The sequence below is a fragment of the Schistocerca gregaria genome, chromosome 9, assembly GCF_023897955.1.
Source record: "Schistocerca gregaria isolate iqSchGreg1 chromosome 9, iqSchGreg1.2, whole genome shotgun sequence".
In the NCBI taxonomy this organism is placed as follows: domain Eukaryota; kingdom Metazoa; phylum Arthropoda; class Insecta; order Orthoptera; family Acrididae; genus Schistocerca; species Schistocerca gregaria.
In genome coordinates this window covers 245,488,048-245,501,475 of record NC_064928.1, presented here as the reverse complement: position 1 = coordinate 245,501,475, position 13,428 = coordinate 245,488,048, and the positions used below count along the sequence as shown (strand labels likewise).

The 13,428-nt window shown below is 44.2% G+C and overlaps 1 protein-coding gene across 4 annotated transcripts in view; it reads left to right on the top strand.

Moving 5' to 3' along the window:
- Positions 1-13,428, top strand: part of LOC126291658 (G-protein coupled receptor moody-like) — a 467,186-nt gene that overhangs the window by 283,149 nt on the left and 170,609 nt on the right. The gene's annotated exons all lie outside the window — the stretch shown is intronic.

Genomic DNA, 13,428 nt, shown 5'->3' with positions numbered 1-13,428 from the left:
AGTTTCATCGCCATCGCATAAATGGTGTGGGAACACTTAGAAGACGAACAAGCAAATACAGTATTGTAATTGAATCAATTGCGGGCGCTTGGTGAAACGCTGTAAATTAGCTACACAAACACTGCTTTTTTGCCTTGTTTCACAAATTTTATTATGGTTTCCAGAATGAGATTCTCACTCTGCAGCGGAGTGGGCTTATAACCCGAAACCTAGGTTGTGCAGTAACCATAATGAAATATGTGAAACGAGGCAAAAAACAGTTAATGTTTAGTTAAATATACAGTATTCATTGTTATATAAGGTGCGTCTGAAAACATCGCTGAGTGGTCTCAGGAAACAAAAGTTATATACACAGTACCGTTACAGGCCTTCAAAGTAATCATCGTTAGCTACAAGCGTACAACATACTTCTGACATCGGTTGCAGAGCTGCTGTAAATGTCGGCAAACACTCCTTGTAGAGTGACTCGAAGCGCGGTGTTCACACATTGTTGGGTATTCCCAGCGTCCACGAACATTCGTGACCAATAGCGTTTGCCCTGTCCTCGGTTATCTTCGGCTCTGATTCTCAGTGACAGCTGCCGATCAACCACAAGGATCCGTCACAGTCACGTCGTGGCAAAATGGGGCGACAAGTTAACGTAAAGTTTTGCTTCAAATCAAGACACACGGCGATGGAGACTCACGTAACGGTGTTGAAGGAGCCAGTAAGCTGTGTGTGAGTGGTTTAAACACTTTAGGGACTGTGAAGAACGAACCGGAATTGAATCAACCGTCACATTCCCAGACAACATCGAACGAGTGCGACGTGTGCTTTCAGATGACCGGCAGTTGTCTTTGAGAATGGCAGCAGTGAAGTTTAAGATGCGGAAGGCCAGTGTAAGCAGTGTTGTTCACCAACATTCGCAGACCTTATGGGTACCCAACAACGCGTGATCACGGTCCTTCGAGGATCCCACAGTTTCGTTCACAACTACGACCCATGTCAGAGGTGCGTTGTAGCTATTAGTGATTATTCTGGAGCCAGTGAAGGTGTTTTGTTTGTAACCTTCGTTTCCTTTATTTTCTGAGACCACACGCCGAGCTTTTCAAAAAAAATGTTTCAAATGGCTCTGAGCACTATGGGACTTAACATCTATGGTCATCAGTCCCCTAGAACTTAGAACTACTTAAACCTAACTAACCTATGGACAACACACAACACCCAGCCATCACGAGGCAGAGAAAATCCCTGACCCGGGAACCCGGGCGCGAGAAGCGAGAACGCTACCGCACGATCACGGGATGCAGGCCGAGGTTTTCAGATGCGCCTAGTATATTAGACTCTCCCTGACACCCCTCGCGTATGTATGTGTGTGTACACGTAGATCATACAGCTGTATTTATGTCTCTGCAATATTTCCTTTCCTGTCCAAGTTGAACAGCGCTACGGGAGCGTGGCTCCCTCGCTTCTGCCAAGCAGGCGCTGCGTTGAAAGGCGTCGTCGCTCGTAATTCTGGAACGAATGTCTGTCGATCGGCGTGCGTCACACACACACACACACACACACACACACACCTCCAATGGAAACGAAAGAGCGCAGACGTGTTTATGCCTGCGGGCGTAGGCAGGCGTATGACGTTCCCTAAAGTCGGATCCATCCATCTCGCAGACTCATAAAAATGCCTCCAGAGCGCAGCGACGTTAAGGGCGTTCTATCGTAAACATTCGCCTGCTTTCACTCTGATTCACTGTACGACAGCAGCACTAGTCAGTCATTCGCGATAGTAATTTCCCTTCACACACGAAGAAAGCGCCTGCAAGTAAATCTACACCCCTTTCTCTGATGCACTCTGCAGCCTGCAGAAGAACGACGAATAAATGCCACCCCTTTTCGAAAATGAAAAACTATGTTCGGTCCTACACCAAAACGCGGACTTTTGATTCGCGTACCGTTTGGAGCACTGTGAAACTGTCACCGTGAGCTACCGAAAAAATCGTTTTGCAATAGTGCATCAACGAACGTACAACGCAATGTTTTCCGTAGAAAGTTGTCTGCAAAAGCAGTGCTAGTTTGCAAGAACATTTTTTTTCTTCAGTGCATTACATGCTATAAACCCAGTCCCTTCATCAATTCTTGAGGCACTAACGATGTATAAGCATGAAACGTGAAATTCGCAAGATGCAAACTCTTCGTGATACTACCGTAGAATAATTTCTTTTACACATTTAGCAATAAGCTTCACCCTGCTTTAGATCTGCATATGGCATTAATTGTTTTGCTTCGGATCTAAACGAACTTCAGCAAAGGATTGAAAAACTGAACATGGCAAGTATTGCGCAGAAGCCACCTAACGGTGGATGGCGGAGGGTACTCCACTTGCTTCCCCCTCCCACCACCCACCCCCACCACCCACCTCCTAAAGAGCGACTGCTAGCAAACTCTAATCTCTGTAGTTTATCTCCATGTCATTTTCGCGGGACGTAACTAGGCGAAGGAAAACACTGGTTCACACTTCCACGAACGCACGCTCTCGTAACTTTAATAGCAAAACCACACCGTGATGCGAGACGCCTGTGTTGTAGCTTGTGTCATTGGAGTTTGATTATCATCTCCATGGCTCTTTCGCGCTTAGTAAACGAACGTGTCACGAAACGCGCTGTTCTTCTTCGTATCTTCTGCATTTGCCCTATCATCCTTACATCTACACCTACATGGATACTCTGCCAATCACATTTAAGTACCTTGCAGAGGGTTCATCGAACCACCTTCACAATTCTCTATTAGTCCAATCTGGTATAGCGCGCGGTAAGAACGAACACCTATATCATTCCGTAAGAGCTCTGATTTCCCTTCTTTTATCATGGTGACCGTTTTCCCTATGTAGGCCAGTTTCAAAAAAATATTTTCGCATTCGGAGGGGAAAATTGGTGATTGGAGTTTCGTGAGAAAATTCCGTCGCAATGAAAAACGCCTTTCTTTTAATGATGTCCAGCCCAAATCCTGTATCATTTCAGTGACACTCTCTCCCCTTTTTCGCATAACGGTTTTATTCTTAGACAGATTATCAGTATTCAAGTTTAGATAGAATGAGGATTTTTTAAGCTACATGCTTCATGGATAGACTATAATTTCTTATGATTCGGCCAGCAAATAATACTAGCACCTGGCTGTCGTGCGATTGTTTCATCTAGTAATTCCACTTTACCGTCTGCGTATGCTCAATCCCAGACTGACTGCAATGACTGTTAGACAACCGTGCAGTCCAAAGAGAGCGGCTCCTTCCGATTTTTGATGTCCAGAACATTACGCGCGTTTATGTTGAGAGCCAGCCGCAAATCCCTGCACCGACAATCGATTCTCTGCAGGTGTTGGGGCGTTCTGCCGCAGTTACGACTCTTCTGTACATTCGCGAACAGCACCGTGGAGTATTCCACGTACATAGTGATTCATTGAAGCCACACAGCTCAAACATTTTCTGAACAATCTAACATACGTAATTCTGTATTTACCTACATGAAATGTGATAAATTCCTGACTAAATGGAGTTCAGTCAGTTGAAAGTTTTATTAATTACCGACATATGAGTATCAACTTCCTTTTTTGAAATGAAATTGTACTCATTTCTACAGTTCGTGTCGTAGGTCTAAGAGAGGACAATACGGCGACGTTTCAATGTTCAAACTCCGATTAGCAGTTTCCGAGAAATTACAGTGTTTTGATTTTAAGATTTATCTGTTTTGAACATGAAGCAAGTTACTGTCTTGCGCAGACGTCTGTGATTTCATACCCAAATAAGGAAATACTTTAGGTCAGTCTAGCTCCTCCCAGCCACGTTTGGTGCGGCTCAGTGTGGTTAAATAGAAAAGAAAGAAAACATAAAGCACACTTCTAACTGGATACACGGCCTGACTTCCTGCTCTCCCCTGTCTCTTCCCATCACCCCCCCCCCCCCTCTTCTCATCCACCTCGTCCTACTTCCCCCTCTCTTTCTCCATCTTCTCCTTTCCTCTTTCTATGCCAGTTTCGTTCCACCCCTGTGTACGTCTTCTGTTACCCTTCTCCCTGACCCTGAACCTTCTTATTGTTATTACAGATTCCACAGTAGTTCTAGTAATAAGCCGATAGGCCACAAACACAACTTTCCTGTTCGGTATGTTTAGAACTGTAACGAGTAAAAATTTGATGTAAATCCGTCGAGTACTTTTTGAGGTTTTTGGTGACAATGTGTCCTGCTTTATATGTATTAATATATTAAAAATATAAAGCTCATATCAGTCCAAATGTTGATCAGCGTATTGTGTAAAACTTTGAAGTAAATCAATATTTAGACATTTCTGGTAATGACGTCTCCCTCTTATATATTACATATTAATTTATGTATTATACATATTAAAAATAGCGCTACATCTACATCTACATAGACAATACGCAAGCCATCGTACGGTGCCTGGCGGAGGTTACTGTGCGCTGTACCACTGGTTGTCATTTTCCCTCCTGTTCCAATCGCAAACAGAGCGAGGGCGTCCTGATTGCTCGTATCTTATCTTCATGGTCCTTACGCGTGATGTATGTTCGCGACTGTAGAATCGTTCGGCATGGACCTTGAAATGCTGGTTCTCTCCATTTTGTCAATAATGATTCTCGAAAATAACGTCGCCTTCACTCCAGGTATTCCCATTTGAGTTACCGAAGCATCTCTGTAAGACGTGTTGTTCCAACCTACGGCTAACAAATCTAGCAGCCCGCGTCTTAATTGTTTCGATGTCTTCCTTCAATCTCATCTGGTACGCATCCCAAACACTCGAGCAGTACTCAAGAATAGGTCGCACCAGCATTCTACAAACGGTATCCTTTACAGGTGAACCACTGCTTCCTAAAACAGTCCCAAAAGACCGAAGTCGATCACTCGAGTTGACTTGCGACTTGTATTTTTGCTCTGGGAGAATTTTAGGAAGGAGTGGGTCACCTGTAAAGGAGATCGCATGTAGAATGCTGGTGCGACCTATTCTTGAGTACTGCTTGACTGTTTGGGATGCGTACCAGATGAGATTGAAGGAAGACATCGAAACAATTCGGGAGGCGGGCTACTAGATTTGTTACCGTTAGGTTCGAACAACGTTCAAAAAGGACCTCCGAAAGACTTTGCACTTAACTTCCTACCTATTCGAAACTCTTGCTTGCTGACATCTTTCACAAGATAACAAGATGACAAACGCCGAACGCTTTCTGCATAATCGCTGTTTATGCAGTAAAACTCCAGCTTTATGCACGAAACTTTAATATGTTACGAGGGGCGTTCAGTAAGTAAAGCAACACACTTTTTTTCTCGAGCAGTTCCGGCTGAAAAAAATGTGGAACTTATTGTGGGACTATATTGTGTCGAATATTCCCGCTTCAGCCCCTATAGTTCCATGAAGTTCCGATAGGTGGCGGCGCCATATGTGGCCTTCAAAATAGCGCCAGTAACTGAGGAGCGTTCCAAGCAGAGAGCTGTCATCGAGTTCTTTTGGCGCAAAACCAGAGAGCGCACATACTCATAGGTGCTTCCAGAATGTCAACAGAGACCTGGTAGTAACTAGCGTAATGACCAAACGAGAGAGAGAAGTGTCTGTACAAAAAGATACAGGAGTTGATTTTTCTCTTACTCCACTCGCTAGTCGAGCAAGCGACTAGCAGCTGCACGCAGTGCCTCCTCCTAGGCGCTGTAGGCCTGCGTGCGGAGTGTGCGAGCGGATAATATGTAGATGTAGATGCAGATGTAGAGGAATGGGTTGTACCTTGCCGAGGGGTAATTAGCTCTCTCAGCCAGACAGCCGGCTGGCTACGCATCGATGCAAATGGAGCCTACACTGTCGCCTGCACGCGCCCACGGAGAACTGAACTGCGCGGTGTGCAGCAGACGCGGCGCCCTGTTCTGTACATATGTATGAGACGAGCGCTAATGAACGCCTCCGCCTTACATATATGCAGCCACCGCCGCTGGCTCCTTTATCTTCTGTGAGTCCTCCCACTCCGCTCTCCTATAGCACGGACAATGGCTTCGGCGGTGTCATTATTGTCTTCTCACACCCTCCGTACTCTGCTAGAGTACCTAGCCGTTCAGAGCTGCTCCGAGTACATTGCTAGTACGTATACACTACGTCTAGTGCAGAGAAACTGCCGTCCGAGCGGTGACATTCTATTCTGTTGCGGTCTTTTGTAAGTCGATGTCTATACTTGTAACGATCGCCAATCTCCCCAATAAAATAAATTAGTGCCTAACAAGAAATAGGTCGTTAGTTTTTAGCATCTCAGACCACTATCATTTACTGCAGATTTCATAAATCCATTTATAGACTATATCAACACCGCACGAGGCGTATTCCAAAACTAAGGTCCGTTTGGTAAAGAAAAAGGTAACCTCACGATAAAAGGTTTTTGCTGACAGTAATAGTTTCCTACATATCTCCTTCACTTTTCCACATAACCGCAGTTAACATCTACACACTTGTGTACGTTGCACCAGCTTCTTTAACCCCGCCGTCTGGGCCTGTTGGTCGCGCCAGTCTTCAGTTCATCGTCGTTTGGAAATCGTTGTCCACTCAGCCACTTTTTCAAATGCGATAAGAGGAAATAGCCACTTGGTGGTAGGTCAGGACTGTACGGAAGGTGCTCAAAACGTTCAGAACGAAAATACTGAATCTTCTCTCCTTGGTTTTGCAACGGTGTGAGGGTGTGTGTTGTTGTGAAGGGGGACTGTGCCAGTCGACAGTTTCCCGCGGCGTCGCCCCATTCTGGTTAGCGTATCTCAATGTACACAAGTTACAAGTGGTGACCCATGCTCCATCAAATCAATCAAAAGGACGCTCTTTTCGCGCTGAAAAATGATCTCTACTACCATTTTCGAGTCGGGAACGGAGACGGCTTAAACTTTCCTGGTTTGAGCGACCCAGCATGGTGCCTGTGCATTGAGTGTTGTTTGGACTCTGCATTGGTGTGCGATATCCACGTCTCGTCGCCCATAACCATGTAGAAGACAAATCATCTCCGTCTTCTCTATAGCGCTCCAAAAATTGCCGCACACTATGCTTTCTTTGCTCTCTGTACCTTCAGTGAGCAATTTTAGGAACCCACCAGCCACACTGTTCGTGTTATCCAAGCTGTTCGGTGACAGACCTGTAAGTTGAAGTTAGAGCAACAGTTTGGAATTCATTTTCCAGACCACTGATCGTCAACAACCGATCACATAGAAGTTTGTTGACTAAAGATGTCTTCGGTCCGAATACTGTACCTGCCAGTCCGCTGTTTACGGTGAACTTTCGTGCGGCCACTCTGATTTTCTCGACACCATTTTCGAACTTGTCAGTTACTCATTACTTCAGGTCCCTACACAAGGCATAGCTCACGATGGATTTTAGTAGATGTAGATATTATTGCCAACAAAAATCTACTCACATCGCGCACTTCACAATGGGCGGGATCTACGATTGTCTCGGCCATTGTGATCCACTCCCACCGACTGGCAAGTGACTACTAAAGCAACTCAATACTGCAGTAGTTTCCTAAAGAGTCGGTAGACAGCGTTGCATGTATGAAACTTCATTCGCGCCTACCAGCAGTTAAATATTGGTCACTAAACCTTAGTTCTGTAATACACATAGTATGTTAGCTACTTTATTAGAAATGATGCTCTCATTTACTGTCTAGTAAAGTCATCAGAATACCAAACTCAATTGCAAAATGACTTAGACTCGATATACCGGGTGATCAAAAAGTCAGTATAAAGTTGAAAACGTAATAAACGACGGAATAATGTACATAGAGAGGTAAAAATTGACACACATTCTTAGAATGACATGGGGTTTTATTAGAACCAAAATGCAGGATGGCGCTCCACCCCATATTGCTAGACGCGTGAAAGATCTCCTGCGCGCGTCGTGTGGTGATGATCGAGTGCTCAGCCGCCACTTCCGTCATGCTTGGCCTCGCAGGTCCCCAGACTTCAGTCCGTGCGATTATTGGCTTTGGGGTTACCTGAAGTCGCAAGTGTATCGTGATCGACCGACATCTCTAGGGATGCTGAAAGACAACATCCGACGCCAATGCCTCGCCATAACTCCGGACATGCTTTACAGTGCTGTTCACAACATTATTCCTCGACTGTAGCTATTGTTGAGGAATGATGGTGGACATATTGAGCATTTCCTGCAAAGAACATAATCTTTGCTTTGTCTTACTTTGTTATGCTAATAATTGCTTTTCTGATCAGATGAAGCGCCATCTGGCGGACATTGTTTGAACGTTTGTATTTTTTTTTTGTTCTAATAAAACCCCATGTCATTGCAAGCATGTGTGTCAATTTGTACCTCTCTATCTACATTATTCCGTGATTTATTCAGTTTTCAAATTTATACTGACTTTTTTGATCACCCGGTATAATTGATGCGAAAAATGGCAGTTGTCTATCAGTAAGGAAAAGTGTGAGGTCACCCACACGAGTACAAAAAGAAATTCGTTCCATTTACATCACACAAGTCTGAATGCCAATTCAACTAAATACCTGGGAATTACAATCACGAGAAACTTAAATTGGAACGGTCACATTGATACTGTTGCGGATAACGCAAACCAAAGACTACGTTTTATTGATATGCGCTTAGAAGGTACAGCAGGTACTGAAGAGACTAGCTACACTACGCTTGATCACCTGCTCCTAGAGTATTGCTGTCCGGAGTAAGATCCTTGCCCGATGGAGAACATCGAAAAAATTCAGAGAAGGGCAGCTCGTTTTGTATTATCGCGAAACAGGAGAGAGAGTGTCACGGGTTTGATACGCGAACAGATGTGGCAGTCAGTAAAATAAAGGCGTTTTTCGCTGCGGCGTTATCTTTTCACTAAATTTTAATCACGAACTGTTTCCTTTGAATGTGAAAATATTTTAATGTCGCCAACCTAAATAAAGAGAAAGGCTTATCATAATAAAATAAGAGAAATCAGAGCTCGTACAGAAAGATTTGAGTGTTCATTTTTCCCACGCGCTGTTAGAGAGAGGAACAGTAGAGAAAGTCTGAAGGTGGTTCGAAGAACGCTCTACCAGGCACTTCAGTGTGAACTGATATAAAGTCATATAGATGTCGCTGTAGATGAAAATGCTGATTAAGTGGAATCGTCAAGCCCTGGCCTTGTGAAACTATGCCCACATATAGATAAATTCATGCCCCAATAATCACAGTAACGCTATGTGGCTTTGAAAACAAAAACGGAATTTGAAAAAGTAGCTCACACTTACATTAAATCGCGTAACTAATGAATGGCAGGCACAGTAAGTGTAATTACACATCAATGAATGTGAAAAGCACCCAACAGATCCTATCAAAAATTAAGGCGAAATGTAGGCGGGTACTTTGCAGTGGGAACCGGTAAACCTTTCTGTAATCACAGCACCCAAACATGAAAGTGACTAACTGATAGAAATACGTCTCCAACTTGTGTGATTGATGATGCGCTTCGAAAGTTTTGAATATGCATGAAGTATTACGTAGTGCTGAAAACATCGATACAATTGTCTTTGCAAGTTGGTTTCGTGAAACTTGAAAACTAAGACTACATAGATTCTGCGACAGCAACTCTTCGCTCGGCCGTCGACTTACCTTCGCAAGTGAAAAATATGAATAAAGATAACGGAGTATTTCTTTCTAGAAACAGGAGAAACCATCCGAAAACAGAATGACTTCGGCATCTTCATCATGTGCCACAGTTAGGGGGACAAAGTTGGCGCTTCACAACACGTGGGTACCCAAAGGTGAGAAAGTACTCATGAAAATATACATGGCGACAATTATTGAACTACATGAGGAAAAAAATAAATTTGTCTCAAACTACGGCGTGCACACACTTTCTTCAACATGTAAATGTCACCACAGATGTTCAGGTTTATGTTACGACATGTTCGATATGCCTGCCAGCATTGGCGATGATGTGGTGCAGGCGAATAGCGAAGTTCTGCATGACCCGCTGAAGTGTCGGAACATCGATGCTGTCGATGATCTCCTGAATGGCTGTTTTCAGCTCAGCAGTGGTTTTGTGGTTATTGCTGTACTCCTTGTCTATACCATAGCCCCACTAAAAGGAGTTGCAGGTACTGAGATCCGGAGAATACGGCGGTCAATCGACCTAACTAACCTAAGGACATCACACACATCCATGCCCGAGGCAGGATTCGAACATGCGACCGTAGCGGTCGCGCGGTTCCAGACTGAAGGGCCTAGACACTGGCCGGCGATATTTTACAAAGAATTCTTAAGTGCTTCTCTGAAAATTAACTCTCCGTAAACTTTGAGAAAACACAGTACATTAATTTCTGTACAACATATTGTCTTACCAGCAATTGATGTAGCACATGTACAAGACTCAGTAAACAGAGTAGACTGCTACAAATTCTTGGGTGTACATACTGATGAACACTTGAACTAGGAGAAACATATTACCTAGCTACTCAAAAATATAAGATCAGTTGCTTTTGCTCTTCTTATAATTCCTAGTCTTGGATATAAAGGAGTCAGCCTCCTGTCATATTTGGCATATTTCGACACTATAATGTCTTATGGAAGGATTTTGTGGTGTAACTTAGAACTAAAGTACTCATTGCACAAAAGCAAGCAGTAAGAATAATACGCAGTGTTCACCCACAATGGTCACGTAGGTATCTCTTCAACGAGTTAAGAATTTTAACTGCACTGTCACAATACACATATTCACTAATGGAATTCGTCGTAAATAATCCATCATAATTTAAGAAAAATAGTGATATTCATACGTGTGATGCTAGAGTAAAAAATGACCTTTATTACCCTTATTAAAACAGTTAGTGCCTGAGAAAGAAGTCAATATGTAGCAACAAAAAATTTTATTATTTGTCAAATTGCATTATATGTCTGACAGGAAGTAAAGCAAGTGTTAAATCTAACCTAAAATCTTTTCACCCGGACAACTCCTTCTATTTAATGTACGATATTTTATTTGACAACTGGTAGACTGTAATAAAGCTGGTTTTTTAAGTGTTGTTGCGCAAGTAAAAGTTCGTGAATGTTAACGCTAATCCTGTATACATACGAGGGCTGCCCAGAAAGTAATGCACAGCATTTTGTTTTTCAGCCGAAAATAATGCGTCGAATGCGTAACGTTATGTGTGTATTACCTGAAGCCTCCTGAGTGAGCGCGCCATGTTTCCATCACTTTCGACAAATAGCGGAGCAGTGGGACAGTTTCAAAATGGCGTCTACAGGTGATGTACGTTACAAGCAACGTGCCGTCATTGCATCTGTGACTGCAGAGAAAGAAACTGTGGGGAATATTCACAAACGCTTGTCCAAAGTCTTTTGAGCATCTGCTGTCGACAGAAGTACAGTTAGTCGCTGGGCACGGAGGATGTGGTCATCAGAAGGCGGTTCGCTGGACCTCCACGATTTGCAGCGGTCGGGGAGACCGTCCACGGCTGTCACGCCTGACATGCTGCAGCCCCCTCGGAATTCCTCTCGTTTGGGCCATTCAGGAATGCCATTCGTGGGAGACATTTTGAGGACGATGAGGAGGGGATTCACACAGTGAAGCACTGGATCCGCCACCACAACAAGGTTTGTTACCGACGGGGCAGACACGCCCTTGTTTCCTGCTGGAGGAAGGCCACGGAACAGAATGGAAATTACGTGGAGAAACTGGGTGTGCAGATGAAACATCGTTCTTTCGTATCTGTGATTCTCATTATGTACAAAAAGAATTGTTGAAGAAAAAATGTGCTGCATTACTTTCTGGGCAAACCTCGTATCTAGTAAATTGACTCGGTCCAAATTATTTTGATGAAAGGATCTTTCGAACGATGTATGAATCATGTAATTAACTAACCACTGAGCCACCAAGTGCAGTAGGCACATCTAAATGGAGATGCTGATGATGCCTAAGGACTTGTACGTAGCAGGATCTGAATATGGGTGTCTGTTTAGAGTAAAGCATATATTAGCACAAACCTCGCAGCCTGTGATGGTGCTCTCCAGTTAATGCAGTGCAGTGCAGTCCTCGCAGACTGCAGAGATTTACGCGGTTGGCGAGTTTGGAATCATAAGTAGTGGTCCCCGGTGTCATACGGAGGGAGGAGGGTGGGTGCAGAGGGCAGGGAGCGGCGAGAAGAGGGGGTGCAGACTCAGCAGCTAAATTATTCATCTCTGGCCACAGCTGTGGTTGGAACATGAGGCAAACCTCATTCCCTGAGTCAACATCACAGAAGACCCTCTCTGCCCCCTTCCGCCCCCATATGGTGAAACCTGCTGACGTCAATATCAGCCCCACACCTCAAATCCAGAACTGCCACTACGCAAGAGGCACGTACAACCCCATCCGGGAACAGCGATCCAATTTGCAGTTTGAGATGGACGATACTTCTGGTGATACAACCACCCACTCTGTCCCTTCACCCTTCCTGTTCCAACATTGTTTGTGTTCATACAGTGTGATGTACTCGTATGTGGCAGGAAGAAACACACTGCCTGATTCTTCTGGGACTGTATGCCCTCTCTGCGACGCACAATGCCTCTCCTGAAGCATCTTTCATTTGAGTTTGTCGAGCACCTCGGCAGTGAACTTGTGTGTTAGCAGAATAAACACGTGATGGTTTTCAATTATCTGTCTTCTACATTCATACTACTTGGTAAGGATGCAAGAGCTATAGCAGTACTGAAGAACTGTTCAAACGAGTATTAGTAAGCCTCTTATTGTATGCATGAAGCAGATTTCCTTAAGATTCGCCCAAAAGAATCTCAGGAAGTTCCGGCAACTATAGTTTGATCCACGAACAATGGCGGTTCGCGGTTCGCGCAGCTCTCGACATGGACGGGGATTACATTATTGTCGGTTCCAAGCGACGGTTTCGGAACGCACGTACGCATCCTCTGCGCTTGAAGAAAGCGTATATACTGCAAATTATGTCTCTCGCTTGCTTGTGGATAATCTGTCGCTTACCACCACCATCAGCCGTGATAAATCACAGCAAACGGAAGAAAAACTCACTAAACAACTCGCTACGATCACGTTTGATTCCCAAATTGGCTACGGCATTCGAAGCAGAGCAGTCAGAACTCTACTGGACGCTCATTGGCTGTCGGAGAATCGTGACGTAGGTGCGCGGAACACGCCTAAACTGGATCGCCATCGTTTATGACTCCACCTATAGTATTACGTTATAGGTTCTTTTTAGGTCGCTCTGCGGGTCACTCCCAGGTATTTCACGGTCGTTTCTCTATCGATTTATCACCAATAGTGGAAATTATCACAAACACACTGCATGACAATAATAGTGAAGCACCCAGAATAAATCGTCAGATGTCAATGTAACTTTCTACACATACCCATCATCAGTGGATATGTAGGTGGTTCGAATTGTACTCGCAGTTCTTTGTCAGCATGTTTGTTTTGCAG